At 41.1% G+C, this 21,290-nt stretch overlaps 1 protein-coding gene across 1 annotated transcript in view; it reads right to left on the bottom strand.

The window, feature by feature from the left end:
• NOS1 (nitric oxide synthase 1) overlaps nt 1-21,007 on the bottom strand; it is a gene marked incomplete at its 3' end in the record, with an annotated part of 137,393 nt that extends 116,386 nt beyond the window's left edge. Inside the window, 1 exon segment of the mRNA XM_074296753.1 lies at nt 20,820-21,007.
• Between the last annotated feature and the right edge of the window lie 283 nt (nt 21,008-21,290).

Genomic DNA, 21,290 nt, shown 5'->3' with positions numbered 1-21,290 from the left:
CATTCAGACACCAAACTTCCTGATATTCCCGACAAGTAAGCATCCTGCTTCTGTCTAGATACTTTGGATTTCCTCTCGAGGCAACTGGCTAGTGGATAGACAGAATTAGAGTCACACGTCTAGAATTCAAGTCCTGTCACAAACATTATTAGTTGTGTGAGCATGAAGGAGTCATTTGTTCTATGTCTACATCGGTTTTCTCAATAATAAAATAAAGATAATAATAATTCCTAGGGTTGTTGTGAAGATCCTATGAACAATATTTGTACAGTTCCTGGCATATAGCAGGCATTAAATAAATGTTTCTTTCTTTCTGCAGGATAAATACTCAGTTCTTTCTGACATGAGACTGAGGGACTTCATCTTCTTGGCTATTATCCACTGGTAGCCTACAGTTCTCAGAACTGAACAGAATACTCAACTATGGGTTGGCCGAGGACGCTGCCCAGCTGAAGAGAGAATCAGTGAGTTGGTTATCAAAGGAACATTGTTCCCATACAGATGGTAAATTGCTTTTAAAGCCATTTAGGCTGAGGGCTCCTAATAAAAAGCATCAGGTGCCATAAAACACTAGCTGACTCAGTTTCCAAATGAGTTGGGTGGTATTGAGACACTTCATCTTAGCAGCAAATTGGTACTCAATGGTTTTCAGGAGAGGTGACTGCCACAGGCAGTCAGTGCTATTTTCATGGTCACTTGGAGCATTTTGTCCTCCCAGAGGTAAGTGTCACTGGTCCATTTTATCAATAGGATGGAGGAGAGCCTTGGGAGCAATGTTTCATCTATTCTCTGGGGGAGAGCTGGTCTTTAGAAAGAACTAGAGGTGTCAAGCCTATTTTACATTGGGCATTTGTTTTCTTTAAGTATATTTGAACCCTTTTCAAATTGGGCTTTTATTTTAAAAAAGGTTTTATCTTTTTACATTTTTTATTTAAGTATTTTTGAACCTTTTACAAATTGTGTATTTTTAAAAAGATTTTATCTTTTTACATTTTTTTTTCTTTAAGTATTTTTGAACCTTTTACAAATTGTGTATTTTTAAAAAGATTTTATCTTTTTACATTTTTTCTATAAGTATTTTTGAACCTTTTACAAATTATGTGTTTTTTAAAAAATATTTTATCTTTTTTACATTTTTTTCTTTAAGTATTTTTGAACCTTTTACAAATTGTGTGTTTTTTAAAAAGATTTTATCTTTTTACATTTTTTCATTAAGTATTTTTGAACCCTTTTCAAATTGGGCATTTTTTAAAAAGGTTTTTATCACTTTATATCTGAAGAAAGAGAAAGGTCTAAGAGTAATTCATGGATATTTGGGATTCAAACATCATTTCTGTGATGACATATTTCTCTTGTAGGTATACTCCTTGTGGAAAGGGACTTTTGATTAGTATTTATTAAGAATCTACTATATACCAGACAAGGGAATAATCAACTGATTAAAGGAATAAGGTCAGAAAATAAAAGCTTCAACAGTTCCCTAACCTACAACAAAGATTGATGGAATAACTAAGGCTACTTTTGAAGGAAGGGGAGCGAATAAGCATGAATATATCATGTGTTAAGTATAAAGAAGCCTTTATATAGCATCTACTGTGCTTTATATTCTGTATTATTCTATATTATTATTATCATATATTCTGTATTCTTTATTATTCCATGTTGTATAATTTATAATATTGTATATTATATTTATTATCTCATATAATCTAACAACTCTAAGAGAGAGATGTATCATTATCTCCATTTTACAACTGAGAAAACTGAGGCAGACAGCAGTTAAAGTGGTTTGTCCAGAGTGATACAGCTATTAAGTGTCTGAGGGCAAATATGGACTCAAATATTCTTGATTCCAGGCTCAGAACTCTACTCAATGTGCCACCTCGCTGCCTAAATGTAGATTATAATAATTACTGGCTAATTGGATTGGGTCTGTATATGTGATTTCATTGTTGAGAGGGGAACAATCCATGTGGAAACTCCTCCTATTGCTGCAGAGCAGCAACCGTTGGGTCATTTATGGTTTTAAAGATTTGCTTGAAGGTTGAGAGAATTTTCCTTCGTGAGATATACCTAGAATATGTCAGAGGCAGGATTTAAATTCAGATTTTCCTATCTTCAAGGCCTTTTCTCAATCTATAGATTAAAATGGGAAAGAGGGCATCAATTGTTGTTGCTTAGTCATTTTTCAGTCATGTTCTACTCTTCATGATCCCATTTGGAGTTTTCTTGGCAAAGCACTGGAGTGGTTTGCCATTTCTTTATCCAGCACATTTTACAGATGAGGAAACTGAGGCAGACAGGATGAAGTGACTTGCTTAGGGTCACTCAGCCAGCAAGTATCTGAGGCTAGATTTAAACCCAAAATGAGTCTTAATTCCAATTCCAATGCTCTGTGCACCATGGCGCCACCTAGCTGCCTGGGACATCACAATACAGTGCAAAGCAGGATTTGGAATATGAGGATCTGGGTTCAAATTTCAGATTTGCTCCTCACTGCCCAGTAGGACTGTGACCAAGCCCCTTTTCTGGACCTCTGTTTCTTCCTCGTAAAAAGCAGAGGTTGGATTAGATCATCTTGAAGATAGATTTCTCATCTATGAATATAAATATATGATACTATATTTTATTTCCTTTATGTCATCAATATTTGCAACTTTAGCAATTAGATAATAATTAGATATTGAAAAATTTTCCTTTTCCTTCCTGCCAAACCAAAGAAAGGAAATTGCTCCATTTTAGTGGGGAAAATGTTCTGGAAAGATGAACAAGAAGGTAGATTCTGGAATTCCAGAAAAATATCAGATAGCAAAAAACTTTTAATATCAGAGTAAAAAGCAGTGAAATTCTCATCTTTTACAACTAGTTCTGAAAAAAATTGCCATATTTTAGAGAATAATTTGCATTATTAACATTTTCTCCATCACTTTCTTAAGTCTAGAAACCAACAAAGCAATCAATTAAGCCCTGGTTTGCAGTATTGGCCAATTTCTGAGGTCTAAATACTCACACTGAAAATTTAATGATTGAATTCCACTAGCTGGGTGGATTTGGTTCCAGTCCACCTATGATTGGGAGGAATTTTAGGGATCATCTACCCTACTCAGTCAGCAGGAATGACTTGCCCAGCATTGTATAGCCAGAAAGTTGCAGACTTGGAAAGTAATTCTCCTGATTCTCATTTCAAACTTCTTTCCCCACACAGTGCCATGGGGTCCCATCACTTGCTTCCTAATGTCTTATTTCAGGTGAGAAAAATTTGGTGTGTTCAGAGTTTTAGCATTCAATTCAGTGAATGCAAGAGACCTTGGGATGGACTTCTAAATGCCCTATGTATGTAAAAAAATCCTTCCCTGACTGCTGTCCCTTCTCTTTTCTCTCATTGCATCACTGCTTTGAGCAAAGGTGAAATGATAGGTCTTATTTCTTGGGATAAAATAATTTTTCCACCAGTACTTTTCTTTTGAAATCAAACCATGGCGTGCCCTATTTATTCTAACAAAAGTCGAACAAAATGTCTACTTTTTCTCTTAGTAATTAATCCACCAACAAACATTTATTCAGCCCCTAAACCACGTGGTATGCTAGGCGCCAGGTATACGTGGACAAAAAGAAAACATTCTCTGCCCTCCAGAAACGTACAGTCTTTCAAGGGAGACAAAATGTGTTCAAGATATGAGACAGGAGAAGGCAATAGTAGCTAAATGGATAAAACAAGATCTCCAGAGGTAAACCTTGAACTGAACTTTGAAGGGAAGTGAGGATAGTAGAAGGCAGAGATGAGCAAAGAATTGGTCCAGTGTTTGTGTGACTTACCGTGAATTTGGGCAGCTAGATGATGCAGTGGATAGAGCACTGAGTTTAAATCTGATCTCAGACACTTATCAGCTCTATGACTTTGAACAAATCATTTAACCCTATTTGCCTCAGTTTCCTCATCTGTAAAATCAGCTTGAAAAAGAAATGACGAATCTCTTCAATATCTCTGCCAAGAAAGCCCCAAATGGGGTCATGAAGAATTAGATATGACTGAAAAATGACTGAACAACAACAATCCTAGATTACCTAGGGAATACCTAGCAGGTGGACTTGAACCTATGGCAGTACCCAATGCTGCTAATAGTGATTGGCTCTTGGTTTTGTAAGAGATAGCATTATATGTATTTGTGATCTTTATGGAGTTCATTGTGACCATGGGCACACACCCTAGCCAGTTCTATAGTGACATGGGCCAAGCCTTATTGAATCTATGGGAGTATCCAATCCCTTTATCCCAATGGTGCTTCACAGGGATTGGCCCTCAGTCTCACAAGAGATGTCACTATCTGTATTTGCATCTTTTATTTGTAGATTTGCACCATCATTACAGTGTACCTGGTGATTACTGGCAAACAGCCCAGTCAGCCATGTAGTGACATGGCCATATCTGTTTGGGGTCTACAGTACAAAGGTTCATAGAGGACTATGGACCTCCTGTCCTTCTGCCACCCAATAAACTTTTCTTTTCTTTCTTTTTTTTTTTTTTTTTTTGGCTGAGGCAATTGGGGTTAAGTGACTTGCCCACAGTCATACAGGTAGAAAATGTTAAGTGTCTGAGATCAGATTTGAACTCAGGTCCTCCTGACTTCAGGGCTGGTGCTCTAACCACTGTGCTACCTAGCTCCCCCCCCCCCAATACCCTTTTCTAAACTATACTATTTTTTTTTACAACTTTCAAAAGATCGTTCAACAGACTCACAGAATTTCAAAGTTGGAAGGAATCTCAATGACCACTAGAGTGTAGTTGAACAAGTAGTTTACAAGGAACTCCAAGACACCAACCTGACAAGTGGACATCCAGCCTCTACTTGAAGGGCACAAGTGAAGAGGAACATCCCATTTTTCAAGGCATCTACTTCACTTTTGGGCAGCTCTAATTAAGATGAAGTTTTTTCGTGCCTGAAGCCTAATTTGGTCTTTCCTCAACTTCTAATTATTGTTTCTAGTTTCTGGCTGACAGCCTTTTGAATACTTAAAGACCTCTCTCCAGCCTCACCTGAGTCTTCTCTTCTTGAGGGTAAACATTTCAGGTTTCCTCAAACAAATCATAACTGTTTTGATCATCCTTCAGTAGGTAGTACCCTTCTAGTCTCTGACTATGACAAGGGCTTGTTATAAAGTAAGTGCTCAATAAAGGCTTGGTGGCTGATTCAGCAGAGCTTGGAAGTAGGACTTTAGTGGCAATCTAATACACCCCCTTCATTTTACTGAGAAGTGAAATTGAGCTCAGGCCTAAAGAAGTAATGGGACTAGACCATGATCATATAGGTTGTGTTCTTCCCACTGCATCTCTATAGCAAAATATCCCATAGGACCAAGAATATGTTAGATACCCAAAAAAACTAAATTCAGCTCATATTATCCAATGAGATTATTTTTTTCAGTGCTAAGCACAGCACCTGTCATGTCGTAAGAACTAAATAAGTATACATTCAATACAGATTCATCTTCCTGAATTCAAATCTAGTCTCAGATACTTATAGGCTGAGTGACCTTTAGCAAGTCATTCACCCTTGTTTTGTCTCAGTTTCCTGATTTGTAAAATGATCCGGAGAGGGAATTGACAAGCTACTCCAATATCTTTGCTGGAAAAAAAATCCCAAACTCAAATGGAGTCATGAAGAGTTGGTCACAACTGAAAATGACTGAACAACACCTTGTGCATGATCTGGCAGTTGACACAGGATTGTTAAGCAGCTGTGTGACAAGTAGATAGAACAATGAACCTGGAGTAAGGAAGATCTGGATTTGAGTCCTATTTCAGATGTATAATTAGCCATGTGACTGGGCAAATCACTTAATCCCTTCCATTCTCAGTTTCTTCCCCTAAAAAATGGGAATAACAATAGCAATGATCTCTCACAGGATTGTTGTGAGGCTCAAATGAAATAACATGCAGGGTGCTTTGCAAACCTTAATGTAACATGTAAATGCTAGCTATGATTATTATCCTTATCATTGTTGTGGTGGTGGTCAAATTGAATTTCACAGATGAGGCTAAGAGCAGAAAAGGGACTTGTCCAAAGTCACATAGTTTATACCTGGCAGAGCTAAGACTCAAACCCAGCTCTTCTGACTTCACATGTAATGTTCCTTCTACCACTCTGCCCTGCTGATGTGCCCACGAATAAGAGAGAGTGAGATCCAGGCTTTGGAAAGAGACAAAACAAAATGTTGTGGGATTTTAAAGGAAGCAAAAATCAATTTCAGCTAGGGGCAATCAAGGAAAGTTGGGTAGGCTTTCCAGGAGAGCATTGTAATTATTGGGAATGGTGTGGGTAAGGTCAAGTGAGTGGGTGAGAAACCGGACATCAACAGGAAAGTGAGGATTCTGAGTTAGTCAGAAGACTAGACATGAAGATGAGTCGTATGAAATAAAGACTGATGGTTGACTGAATACTGAAACTATTTCAACAGATTATTTGTCTCCCACATCCTTAGCTAATTAGATGCTATCAGATGAAGAGTTGATTGTACAAAACAAATGTGCTTTCAAATCAATTTTCTGGGAGAGATTCAAAATCCAGGCTACAATCTAGGGGCTCCCACCTTCTTTTGACATTTTAACTCTCTTTTGCTTTGTGATGGATTCTGTGTTGCTTTCCCCCTTTGCCCTAAAGCAGTGAATAGTGTCTTTTTGTTTCTGAACTCTAAGTGAACTTGTATCTGGCATGGGGTCTGCTTGAGAAGACTGTGCCAGAGATGCTCTAGGGTGGTCCAGGCTGGAGTTCTCCCTTCATGGTTCTTATCTGATGGATGTGTATGCTGATATATCAAAAAAAATTAGTTTGCTTCTTTTTTTCCTTAAAATTATTCCTCCTTCATCCTTCATACAATTCCAAAAGGTAACCATAAACACCTCATTGGTGGATATTTAATTTCCACCAATGTTATTGAGTCATTTCAATTGTGACTGATGCTTCATGACCCATTTGGGATTTTCTTTGCAAAGACACCAAAATGGTTTACTATTTCTTTCTCTAGATCACTTTTCAAAAGAGGAAACTGAGGCAAAGTGACTTGACTAAGGTCATAGAGCTAGTAAGCATCTGAGGTGGGATTTTGAATTCAGATCTTCCTGGCCCTAGGCTTGGTACACTATCTTCAGTGCCACCTAAATGATTGAGACATCTTTTATAGCAGCAGTCATAATGACTATATCTAATCAGCGAAGAAGAGAAAGACATGTTTCTGATACCAAATTCATTGAAGCTAGATCTTTAAAAAAACAATTTTAGAAAGCCCCAGAGCTTAAAAGCATCAAAAGAATAAATAAGATCAGTGATAGAGAGGACAGCTTAGGAACATATTCCTGGAATAAACTTCAAACTAATATCTGTCTTCAAGCATTTGTTGGGCTGTCAAGACTTATTCCACTTGGCCCCAGAAGGCAGAGCCTGAAGCAAAGGAGCAAAATGATAAAGAGAGAGGCGGGTTTGATATAAGAATCACAGAATCTCAGAGTTGGAAGGGAAATCTCAGAGTGAGAATAGTTGCTCCAATCTATATCTGAACTAGAATCTCTTTTATATCATGACACAATAAGTGGAGCTAGCTTTGCTTGAAGATTTCCAGTGAAAGAGGAGTTCATTACCTCCTACAACAGCCCATTTCTCTAAATCTCTCAGTGTAACTGTGGCTAGTTGCCTTCAGGGGCCAAGCAGAACAACTGGAATCCCTCTCGTTCATGCCAGCCTTTCATGTACTTGAATACAATGAAGCAGTGTGACATAATAAATAATGTACTGAGATTGGATTTGGGAAGACCAGGGTTCAACTTCTATATCAGACATTTATTTACTAGCTGTGTGATTCTGGGTAAATCCCCTAATCTCTCTGATTCAGTTTCCTCAAATATAAGATGAAAGGGTTGGATTCAGTCACCTCTGAATTTCCATTCACCTCCAAATTTAGGATCCTATGAACAAGCAGATCCTCCTTAAATATCTTCTCCAGGCTATTCCTGCTGCTCCCTCTCCAGCTTCAGCTTTTAATCAGTCCTTATAAAGTAGGATCCCAAGATCCATCACCACCCTTGTTAGATGGATCAAGGCACTCTCTACTTTATCTGTATCCTTTCTGTGTAATGTCACAGAGATTTACCAACAATTAGAGCTGTCTGAATGTAGAAGAGGCTGCTTGGGGAGGTAGTGTGTTCCTGCTCACTGGGGACTTTTGAGAAAAGCCTGACTGACTGATTGTTGGGCACACTGTAGAGGGATGAATCTGATGAGCCACTTTGAGATCCTATGATCTCAATTTCTCAGAGCTCTAGAGTCTATTCTTCTGCTGACAAGGAGGAAGCATCACTGACTCCGTGGTTAATGTCCCCGATGCAACCAGAATGAGAGAAAAGGCTCAATTAGGACCCTAAACGGCAATAAATGACATTGTCACTGGCTTTCATAGAGAAGAATGACTCACAGCCCTAATTAAAATGCCGAGGGAAAACATAAAGAAAGACGTCCATGGCAAACACAGTGACACACTGGTTAACCACATGATTAGTTTTCAGGGAAAAAAAGAAAGAGGAGAACAGCAGGAGTGTGGGGGAAATGGAAAGAGCACTGAGCTGGGATGGGTAGACCTGCCTTCTAGTTCCATTTATGCCACTAATTAGTCGTGGGATCGTGGACAAGTCCCTTCAACTCTTTGGACCTCAATTTTCTCATCTGTAAAGATGGGGATATTGATGATAGGGCCCATTTATAAGATGATATCTATCTCATGGGGTTCAATTTAACACAACTAACAATTGTGAGGGTCTTTTAGCTGCGATAAATGACACTGTCTCTAGTTTTCATTGAGAAAAATGACTCACATTTCCAATTAAAATGCCAAGAAAACATCAAGAAAGAAGGCACTGTAGGAAAAGTGCTTTTTAAACCCCAAAGTGTTATGTAAATATGTGCTGGAGTTGTTATTATGATTACTGGCGCTGTCCAAGGTCCCTCTCTGTTCTTGGTGGTTTTGCTTACAAATTGATTGGGAATAGGAGTGAGGATTCAGGGAAAGAGGCCAGAGAGTAAAGGAGAGTGGATGGAAAAAAAGAAGGAATTTTTTTTTTCCTTCTTAGAGGATTCAGGAAAATTTTCTATAAAGTTCTGACTAAGTTTGTGTCTAGACAATGACAAAACAACCAGTCAATTGAGTGAAAAATACTTCAAGGATCTGTGATTTCATCGGTCTGGGTGCCCTTCTGCCGACGCAGATCATGACCCCTTTGTGACATGGTAGATACAGTCTTGGAGAGTTGCTATGGTTGAAAAATCCATTTTCCTTCAGCCAGCTTAAGCCTCTATGAATTTAGCTAAGTGGATCTCAGAACAGAGACTCAGTCTACCTTTCCTTTCATTCTGTATGCATCTTGCATCAATCAATCAATAAGCATGTACAAAGTGTCTGTAATGTACACAAAAGAATCACAAAAGAAGTAAATGGTAATCCCTGCTCTCAAGTTGCTCACTATCTGATAGGGAGAGGCTACAGGCAAGCAATTATGTGCAAACAAACAAGATTTACTCAGGTTAAATTGGAGATAATCAAGACCAGGAAACTACTAGTCATAAGAGGGCTCTAGATAGCATTTCTGTAAAAATTAGGGTTTTGGGTCAGACTTTAAAGAAGCCAAGGAAGCCAGGAGGCAGAGATGAGGAAGTATAGTATTCCAGGAATTAGGAACAATCAGTGGAAGTACCTAGAGATGGGAGTGGGGCAGTTAGGTGGCAAAAGAGATAGAATATTAAAAAAAGAGAGAGATAGAATATTAAGCCAGCAGTCAGGAAGACTCATTTTTTTTTTCTGAGTTCAAATATGGACTCAGACATTCCCTCGCTGTATGATTCTTGGTAAGTCACTTAAGCCTGTTTGCCTCAATTTCCTCAACTGTAAAATAAGCTGGAGAAGGAAATGGCAAACCACTCTGCTATCTCTGCCAAGAAAACCCCAAATGGGATCATGAAGAGTTGGACTTAAAATGAAAAATGATTAACGCCCACCCAGAGATGGGAGCATTCTGTGCAAGGAAGAACATATTTATTTACATAATGTCTCCTCCATTAGTATGGGAGCTCTTTAAGAGCAGGGGGGTATTTTTGACTTTCTTTGTATCCTCATCACTTGGCTCAGTGTCTGTCTCACACTTTAATTGTTAAATTTTTATTGACCAACATACTGACCTATCTTTCACCAGATATGGGGTTCATGTCTTATTTTTAACTATTTTATTTTTAACTATTACTTAACCTTTGTGATCTTGAACAAGTAACATCACATTGCTGGACTTCGGTTTCCTCACTTATGAAAAGAAAGGGTTGAACTCGATGACTTATGTGGTCCCTTCCAGCTCTGCAGCTGCAAATTCCTTGGAGGACCCAGGATCCCCTCCATACCACAATGAGATAGCAAAGAGAATGAATTAGGGGGAAACCCTATTTATTCATTTATTATTAGCCTAGTATAGATGAAGCAATAAACAAACTGAGGCTATGAAAAGTCACTGAGCTTAGAGCAAGAAAATCTGGGTTCTAGATCATGTGCCAAAACTCTAGAATGGAAACTCCCCAAAGATCAGTATAGAACACTAAACTTGGCATCAGAAAAAACCCAAGTTCAAATCCTGCCTCAGATGCTTTCTTAATTAAGTAAGCTTGGATAAGTCTCTTTTATCCCCTTGGGCCTCAAGTGTGTCCTGATTTGCCTTGTGTCCTAAACAAGCTTCTCTGAGCTTTTGTTTCTGGATCTACAAAATGAGAATGATAATACTTGTGTTATTTTTGAGGGTAGTGAGGGAAGGCTATCTGTGAATGAGCATAAAATGTGCTAGTGTAATGCAGGAGACATTTATTTTCTACCCATAAAGTGATGGAATGAGAGGCAAGGATATATTATAAGAAGAGGGCTGACCTACCTTTGATACAAACTAGATGTATTAACTCTGGGTAGGAATCTTAATCTCTCAGGGTCCCCAGACACCTCTCTGAGAATAAGATTCTTATATTTAGAATTGAAAGGGACATCAATGGCCATCATGTCCAACCCTCTCATTTTACAAATGAAGAACTTGGGGCCCAAGGGATAAAAGAGACTTGTCCAAGCTTACTTAACTAAGAAAGCATCTGAGGCAGGATTTGAACTTGTATTTTTCCTGATGCCAAGTTTAGTGTTCTATACTGATCTTTGGGGAATTTCCATTCTAGAGTTTTCTCCAAACACAAATAAAATCACAGGTCCAGAGAAAGGGAAGCAAGATACATCTTTGGGATTGGAAGCAAATTTTCAACCATAGATCTTTTCAACCATCCATTACAATATATACTCCTTGACTATTAGAACTATCATACTTACCCATATTTGCATTTCCAGTCTTAGTACGACGTCTAACACATGGTAACACTGAATAATATTTATTTGTTAATTCTCTTTCTCTCACATCACCATCATCAGTTTTTTATTTTGTAGTAAAGTAAATGAATGAATGATGAAATACATATTTGGCACACATCCAGACTCACTATGTGCTCAGATTCTTGTCACCTGTTATCACAGTTTACATTTCATGTGGGTTTGATGCTTTCTGCAGCTTTATCAGCAGAGAGTGGTAGTCTACCCCATCTACACGGGAAGCTGAGACTGACAGGTCCCTAGAGCTTAGAAGTCCTGAGCTGATCAGAATGTCCACATTAACTCTAGCATTAATAAAGTAAGCTCTCAGAAGTGGAGAGCCAATAGTCTGCCTAAGGAGGGGCAAACAGGCCCAGGAATGAAGGAGCAAATCAAACCCCCCTGCCCATTGGCAGTGTGAATAGATCTGAGAGTAGCATCTGTACTTCCAGCCTGGGTAAGATAGAGAAATCCAGGCCTAAAAAAATCATGTCATCATGACTATCCTTAATTGAGATGGGCACTGTTAAAATCTTTATTTTTGCGGGTGAGGAAATGGAAACAGAGTGCTCAAGTGACTATCTTAATATGACACAGCTAGTATATGTCAGGGGGTGGCTATGTAGTATTAGTGGATAGAATTCTGGCCTGGATTAAGAAAGATTCATGTACCTGAGTTCAGATCCAATCTCAGACACTTGCTGTTTGTGACTGTGAACAAGTGATTTAACCCTGTTTGCCTCAATTTCCTCATCTGTGAAATGAGCCAGAGAAGGAAATGGCAAAGCCCTCCAGCATCTTTGCTGGGAACCACAAATGGGGTCATGAAAGAGTGAAACATGACGGAAAGGACTGAGCAACAACAACAAAGACATATATGTCTGAGGTAGAACTCCATTTACAAGTCTGGCCCTCTAACTGTCTTGCCATGCTACTTCTCAGGCTATACACTTGCAAGGAAAAAAGGAAAGAAATATGGTCACTTTAATGCTTTTTGTCTGTTTTAATGATAAAACATTAGGCTGCATGGCTTAATGGACAGAGGGCTGGTCTCAGGTTCCAAAAACGCTCCATCCAATTGCTTCCTCTGACACATATTGACTGTGTATCTCTAAGCAAGTCACATAAACTCTCAACATCCCTGAAGAAGTCTCTAAGACTCTACATTTCAGGATGGGTGCATATCTGCGTTAGTAGGAATTTATTCATTAGGAAATTCCTTATACCAATGAAATTGGAGATCCAGTTCCATTGCTCTGTCCCTGCTCCAGTTATTGATGATATGGCTGAAGATATGATTTGTCAAGATGTCTGAAAAAAAGTATTGCATCACTGGAGACCCCCAGCAACTGCACATTGGTATGGTTGGGCTTGGCAGACTGTCCTAAATTTACCTGCAGTCTTATTTATTTCTTAACTGAAATATGAGGAGAAATTGCTTAGAAAATGGACCAACCCTATAACCCGCAGTGCGACAAGTAGATAAAAAGAAAAATTTCTGGCAATTATTTAACCCTGGTTATTGAGAGTTATTATGGTCATTACGGAATTACAGATCTTTGAAGTGCTGGAGGAGCAAGAGTCCCCAGTGGAGGTTGAGGAATCTCCTCTAGGCAGCTGTGGGTCTAATCCGAGACAGCATAAATGCAACTCTGCTCCGATGAAGGCAACTCCACCTATATGACTTGTAGAGAGCCTTTCCAGCTCCATAATCCCACAATCCTCAATGCCCTTAAGATCATGTTTGATATACAATTTAACATATTAAATCCCACATTTATTAAGCATCTACTGTATACGAAATGCTCAGTAAGGTATTTCACCGAAGAACAGAGACAGAAGGGACCTCAGAGACCATTTAGTCCCACTCAGACATGAACAGTATCATGAGGCCCATGATAGCATCTCTACATGTAGTTTTATTTGAGGGTGTACATACAGTGAGGAGAGCCCACTGCACTTATAAACTGCTAGAATTCAGAGTCACAGGATGCCAGATCTGGAAGGACCTCAGAGACATCCAGCACAACCCAGTCCTTATCAAGCATTTCCCTCTCTATAGCGCTTAACAAGCGAAATGTCTGCATTTGAAGATCTCTAGGGAAAGGGAACTCATTACCTCCCCAAAGTAGTCAATTCCACTTTTTGGACAACCCTGTTTATTAGCAAGACTTTTCTTAAAATGAATCCCAAATTTCTATAACTTCCACCCAGAATGCTTTGTTCTGTTTTCTAGGTCCAAGCAGAACAAGTCATCCTATGATCATATATTTAGATTCAGAAAGGAATTTAGAGGTCATCACGTCCTGTACTATCAAGTGTCAAACCCATAGCCAGCACCAGATTAAAATATAAATGGGAAATAAATAAATAAAAATACAATGGAAAACAGGTAAGATTAATAGGTAGCCTCCAAGGATCTTTATGTATGATGTAGTGGTGCTCATTTCTATGAATTTGACATCACTGATCTAATTCAATCCAGTCATTTTTTTCAGATTAGGAAATTGAGGCCTAAAGAAATTAAATGTATTCCCAAGAATACACAACTATTATATGAAACAGGTGATCCATGGATCCATGTCTTAATACTTCCAAGGTTAGCACTCTATCCATCACATTACACTGACTCAGTGTTGTGAAAAAAGAAAAAATATATACCAAAATCCTATTTCTTTTTTTTTTTACTTTAAATACCTGAAGATCACAACCTAACTCCATTTAAACTTCTCATTATCTGAGCTAAATGACCTATTTTAAGACCTGGTAGGGTTTCTGAGCATAAACCTGACATTTTCTGGTAACTGACAATTAAGAAGCATCTTTTCAGAGGAGAGACAAAAACATCAGAAATTGGGGATAAGTTAAAGGAGAAAAAATGTTCTATAAGCTAGTCAATATTGTGGAAGCTTCTAAGCAATAAATTTCTTCACTACTCATTTAGGACATTGCAACAATCACAACCTCTCTATGGTTTCTTTCTCTTTTTCTACAAGTCAAGGCCTTCCTTCTTACACTAAGAGTTAATTCTAACAAATATGATCAATAAAATCTCCATATATTGAATGCTAATTACAATTTGAGACCTGGAAGGGACCTTGGAGATCCCCCAGACCAATCAATTTCATTTTACAGATTTAGGAACTGAGGTAGAGTTATTTGCTCTAGGACATGGAGCTAGCTAGAGTAAGTGTCTTGACTGGAACTCAGGTCTTCTCTAGCTAGCATTTTATCAGTTGGCATTGGCATAAGTTGTATTTCTGAGGTTCTGCTTCACTAAGGGTTTGCCATGAATCAGAAGGCTTTCCTTTCCTTCTGGCAATTTAGCATGTTTTTACATGACTTCTCATTCTCTTTCATTTAGCTCAGAGACATTACTGCTAGATAAGGTCTTGCTCATACAGGTAACACAAAGCAAACAATTCACTGAGAGGGGATTTAGATATTTTAATTCATGGAACTACAGAATCACAGGTTGGAAGGAACCTCAGTAGCCAGCTAATGCAACCCTATTTGAATAAGAAACTGCAGTGCCCCTGATAAGTGGTCAACCAGCCTTTGCTTAAAGATGAATAGTGATTCTCAGTTCATCTCTTTGCTCTCACCGTTTAAAGAAGACTCAAGTCTGTTTTTTAAAACTTGTATATCCTGACAATTCTGGGGTCACCAAGAAAAAAGAAACCCATGTCCAATTTCTTGGAGGTGTACGAGATCATCTTCATGCTCATTACTAGCTATTGAAAAGAATTCAAAGCAATTGCTTTGCTGAGGTCAGTATAAAATAAACCGGGCCTCTTGTTTCTTATAATTACACTCCACAAGTAAATTCACCAAGTGGATCATTTTCCCAGGGATTTTCTCCTCTCCAAAGGCATGCCTGAATCATCCTAAGGTGCTGAAATCCAATCTTAAATGTGGATTTGGGGCTGGAATTTCATGAGACTGGAGGGTTAAGAAGCTACTCATCATGGAAAAACACTGCATTGGAGGTCAAAAAACCCAGATCCGAATCTTAGTTCTCACACTTATTTCTGTGACTTTGGGCAAACCATCCACAAACTCTAGATCTTTCTTTTTTTATTCCTTCAGCAAGGGTCTTTGGCTCAATTCCCTTCCAGCTCTAAATCTATATTCCTATTTATTATCCTTTGGGAACAATCACTTTTACTAAGCTACTTAGATGGTCTTTAAGGATATAATTGAGTGTTGGTAGTATTCTAGAATCATGACCTTGGAGCCAGGAGATCTGGGTTTAAATGACAATCATGATATTTCTCAGCTATGTAGCCAAAGGCAATTCACTAACACTCTTTGAGCTTCAGTTTTCATATCTGTAAAATGGGTATATAGTCACATTATCTATCTCATAGGATTGTTATGAGAGAAGTACTTTGTCACTCTTAAACTAAACCCATAGAAAAATGTGAGTTATTGTTATTGTTATTTGACCAGACTGATAATTTCATGAATGCAGAAAACTCTCAGTGAAGAATTTCATTTACCAATACAAACTAGCACCTTGTCAACAACTTGTCAAGCTGTTAAACTGGAGCAATGAGAAGCAAAAGGACTTGCCCAAAGTCACATAGCAAGTGTAGGTCCCAGACAGGACTTGAACTCAGCTGCTCCTGACTTTAAGGCTTACATTATTATTGCTACAGCTGAAGAGAAAGTAGGTTGTAGAAAAAAAAGTCAGTCTAGAGATGAGAAGGCCTGGATTCTACCTCTGACTCTTACACTCACCAAGAATGAACAAGTCATTTCAAATCTCGAGACTTAATTTTGCTCATCCATAAAATCAGGTTGAACTGGATGATCTCTAGAGTCTCTTCTAACTCAAATATGCAATTATTTCACGTTGACAAGACAAACCACACTGTTCCTTTGTAAAGATGTTATGTCCTCTCTGGATTGTGGATAATCACACAAACCAATAATGGTATGAATCACAGAATCTCAGAACTGGAAGAAACCTCAAACTCCATCAAATCTAATTCACACCTGAACAAAAATGCCCCCCCCCACAACATCCTCAACATAATCTGGAAGACTTTCAGTAAGGATGAACCCATTACTTCCCAAGGCAATTCATTACATTTTTAGGCCAGCTCTAATCATGAGAATATCTATCTTTACACTGAGTTGAAATCTGCCTTTCTGGAGCTTCCACTCATGGATCTTTGCTTTGCCCTCTCAGGATAAACAAAGCAAGTCTACTCCCTCTTCACATAACGCCTTTGAATACTTGAAGAAAACTATTTCTTATGTCATTCCTATCCTCTTCTCTCCCCTAATCCAGCCTTTTCTTCTTTAGGTTATACATTTGTAATTCTTTTAAATGATTATAATATAATAGGTATGGTATCCTATTCCTTTAACCAGTCTGGTTGCCCTTTTCTGGAACTCCAGTTTTTTTTCTGGTTAGGTAAAAAATCCCTCTCATCCTTTCATGCAAAATGAACCTCAGCAGTGAATTGTAAAAACCAGCGTCACTGTTTTGCAGCTTTTAATCTTTCAGAATCACTCTTCAGAATTGCCAAGTTCAAATGTGGAATGGTTTAATTCTAAGGAATAAGGATCTAGCAAGTGTTCTCTCCCAAACAACACAGACTGACACAGTTCAAAATACACACAGACATAAAAAAGCTTCTAAAACCGTACACAAACTCACAGAATCTCAAGCATTCCCTAGAACAAACTCACAAACACATCAGGATTTGTTAAAACACATACACACAATTAATCAGGACAAACAAATAGATACACACACACACACACACACACACACACACACACACACACACACACACACACATTTGATCATTTGGGCGCACACCAGAGCTCACCTCTGATTTCCTTACCGTCCAAGGGACAAGGAAAGTGTCCAGAACCACGGACAGCTCCCTTGTTCAGGGGTCCGCTGTAGCCTTGGCAGAGCTGTGTGGGCGAATTGCTCAGCTCATCTCAGCTCAGCTCCTACTCCAGCCCAGACTAAACAACTCACCCTTTTCCCTAGGGTCCTGGGAGGCGGGCACTGACCAGGAAATGTGAGAGAGGGATGGCAAAGTGCAAGCAAATGTACAGAGCACTCAAGAACCCTTTCCTAGTCTGGGAATTCACAGACTCTGGAGACTTTCAAATTTGGCCATTTGAAGAAGGGAAGGAAAGCAAAAGATTGACTTGTCCTGGACTCCAGGAGAAGAGCTCCCATGTTCCCTGGCAACTAACAGCCCCAAACTGTCTCCAGACAACAGAGACGGTTCCCTTTCCTTCTGCCTTTCCCGCCTCTTCTACTCTGATCTCGATTCTGGCTCCTCCCTGGATGGATACGAGCTTCCATTTCTACCCCTGATTTCAGAGTCTTATAATAAGGCACGATTTATCCTTGGGACTAGAGGCTGTGCATGTATGTACACTAGTTGCACAAAACATATTGGGGGAGGAAAGGAAAAAAGGAAATAGGTGCCTGAAATCAAAAGAAATATTGTGACCCACTCAGAGCAGGCTCCTGGGTTTGGGTGACTCCAAAGCCAAGGGAATGCTTGGGTTGCCAGCTGTGGAGATTGTGGAACAGGGCAAACTGTTTTCAACCCAGGAAACGGAGCCAAGAATCTAGTTACTGGGTCCAAGACCCTCTCAGTGAGCAAACTAGCTTCCTCCCCTCCCCATAACTGGGTAACTAGACAGGAGGTAGCCCCCACTGAAAAGTAATGTCCAGTGACTCACTGGTTAACATGCACCCACCTCTTACTTCATTCATTTTCCTGTAGTAATTGAGGGGAGTCAATTTATACCCAGCACACATAGACCTTTAGGCACCCATACTCTTGCCCTCTCCTTGCATTCTCACTTCCAGCCTTCTTTCCCATTTTTAATTCCACCATTCCACAATCACCTTGAGCTGCTGGATCCTAATAAATCTTATTTTTGAGAAGGGGATGAAAAAAAGGGTGTGAATGAAAGAATCAATGTCCTAAGAGAGGAACTAATTTCCAAGTAGGGAGTAATTTATTTGCTGAGGGTCTTCCTGTCCTGTAATTTTGTGCTCAATTTGTGGACTCCTTTCCCTTTGAGGAACTCAATCCTAATTCATTTTTTTTTTTTTTTGAGATCTGCCTCAGGGCACTGAAAGATTAAGGGACTTGCCCAGGATCACTCAATCTGAAGGGATCAGAAGTTGTAGATAAACCCTATTTTTCTACTCTTACCCTACCACACCACACTGCCTCTCTGAGATTACTTTAGCCTGGAGAATTACCAATTCTCACTTCCTGGAACAGCCCCCGGCAAGAATAGTGAAAGCACAGGATTTACAATCCGAGAGCACAGTTTTAAGGATTAGCTCTCCTACCTTTGGGCTTGTCACTTTCACTCACAGGACCCTAATTTCCCTCTATGTAAAAAGAGGGCATTCCATTAAATGATCTTCACTGGCTTCAAATTTATGATCTTAAGGGATCTGAACTAATGAGCTTCTGAGTGTTTACTCAACAACTTCCGGCATTAGAGCACAGAAAGTTTTTTAATTTTGCCTCTGAAGTTGGGGATTTAAATTCTGTATTAAGGCTAATCTTTTCATCTCAGACTTCCACAGCATTTCAGTTACTCTTGTTTTGGAAGTCAAGGCTTTGAGACAGCCAGCCTAGAACTGGAGCCAAGTACGCCCCAAGTCTCTCTCTGTATGTTTTACTAATTGGATCTGGCCTTTCCCCCTACTTAGCTTTGTATGGATCCTTCAATTCTACTGGATTTGGGGGATCCTTCTCAGCTTTGGCTTTTGCTTGGATTCTGACCCTCAGGGATAGGGTCAGGACCTCTTTTACCCCTCCTCCTGAGCCTCTGCTGTCCTTCAACTCAGGATGGATAGAGACAAATTCCCTCATTCCCCAATTCCCCCCATTTCCCATTCTGTTCCACTTGTGCCCCGGGGCATGGGATCCCACCCCCTTTTCCTAAACGGAGGGAGTGCCATCAAACAACTGCAGGAGCCGGGAATTGCGAAGCTTAGGAAGACAGCAATTCCTGAAGTGGAGATACAGCCATTCACCCTTGTAGGTGACAGTGGGGAGCCCGTGGTCACCCGCAGTAGGGAATGGAGGGAATGGCAGCCCCATGGTCAACCGCAGTAGGGAATGGAGGGAATGGCAGCCAGCCTTCTTTCCTCTATTACCCCTCCTCACTTTCCCGACCCCTCCCCAAACCTGGAGATGACTACATTTAGGGAATCCGATGCCACAGCGGCGGAATCTCTTCCTGCTCCAAGAAGCTTAATCCTTCAAGATGCGCACTGAAAGGACAATGCCCCCCCCTCAAAAAATCCTCACCCCTACCTCTGTTTCCCCCACTTTGAACCATTCTAGGGCAGCCCAAGCCCACTCTTGTTTCCGTTCTCTGAAAGTAGAGATGAGGAGGACCCCCAAACTCCTGCTTTAGACCCCACTATGAAACTCGAGTTTGCTAGCATTGCCCAGCTATTCTTGTTCAGAGCGCGTGGACCCCTTCTTCTCATTTCCCCCCCCAGACCCATTGCCAAGGCTCACCTAGGGCCAGTTGGAAAGTTTAAGCTCTCCCAGGGGCTCCCGCTCCGCCTCCCCTGTTCCCAGGAAGGGAATCCATCATGCCTGGGTCATTTCCCTTCCCCTAAACCCTGCTTAGCCGGGCCGACTCCGCCCGGGCCCCCGGGCTGGGGGTGGCCAGCTTTCTGGCAGAGGTTGAGGCGGCAGCGGGGGGCAGCGGCTTCCCAGATGGGAGCTAGGGAGCCGAAGCTCCCCGCCGCCCGCGGGAGGAGAGTATAAACAAGCCGCGAGGCTGGGAGCTCCGTTCTTCTCCCTTCCTGGGGAAGGGGCAGGGAGCAACTTTTACCAGGTAAATCACTGCCCGCCTATGGAGTCCCTTCATCCCATCCGGTAGCGCTTGTAACCCCAATTCCCTGCAGAGGGAAATCCAAGGCGACTGCTGTGTGTGTGTGTGTGTGTGTGTGTGTGTGTGTGTGTGTGTGTGTGTGTGTGTGTGTGTGTGGCGGGGCTGGGCAGGGGAGGAACATCACCAAAGAGCCCCTCTGTCCCCCTCCCCCAGCTGGCCCTCCGATCCGTTCCTGGGGAGAGGGGCTCCTCACAAAGTTGGCAGCAAAAGGGCTGCGGTGCCCTGCTCTCCCCAGGGCCAGCCTCGCACTCTTCCCCCGCTGGACCACCCTTCCAGTCCTTTTCCAGCCTGGAGGGGGGGGGGACACAAAGTTGGGCTTGCTTCCACCCCACCCCCAATTCCCGGCTTCTTCTCCTCTCCTCCTGGCTTTACCGGGAGGTTCCGAGCCACTTGCAACGAAGGGGGTGGTGGTGGTGAGGAGGAACGCAGGGGGGTGAGGGTAACTGAGCCCGACGGTGTCCTAGCTGCCAACTCACCTGCTTCGGGAGCCCGAGTCCCGGCCAGCCAAGCCTCCCGAGCCGGCCCGCCTGCCTGCTTGCTTGCCCGGCCGCTGGTCCGCTTGCTTGCGGTCCTTCCTCCTCCTCCTCCTCTTCCTCCTCTACTCTGTCTCAGGTTCACTTGAAGGATGCCAGCCCTGGAACCTGGAGGCATCCACTCTCAGCCAGGCACGCTGCAAGGTTGGAAGGAAACTGCCTTACCTATGGGTGACAGCCACAGTTTCCCCCCCTTTCATCTGATTTGTGCTTTCCAAGATCACTTCCCACCCCCATCTCCCTTTCCCCACCCCCACCCCACCCCACCCCACCCCTCCCCTCTTCTCCCTCCTCCCTAGACGCCAGAGTTTCCAATGCTCTGTTCTCCCACAAGGAGCAAGGGTGGTCCCTTCTCTCACCGGCTTCTGCTTCCCTCTTTCCTCCTGCGCTGGCTCTCTCCATCCCTCAGAGCCC

This window comes from Sminthopsis crassicaudata, chromosome 1 (assembly GCF_048593235.1).
Source record: "Sminthopsis crassicaudata isolate SCR6 chromosome 1, ASM4859323v1, whole genome shotgun sequence".
Classification (NCBI taxonomy): Eukaryota; Metazoa; Chordata; class Mammalia; order Dasyuromorphia; family Dasyuridae; genus Sminthopsis; species Sminthopsis crassicaudata.
This window is presented reverse-complemented; position numbering and strand designations above follow the sequence as displayed.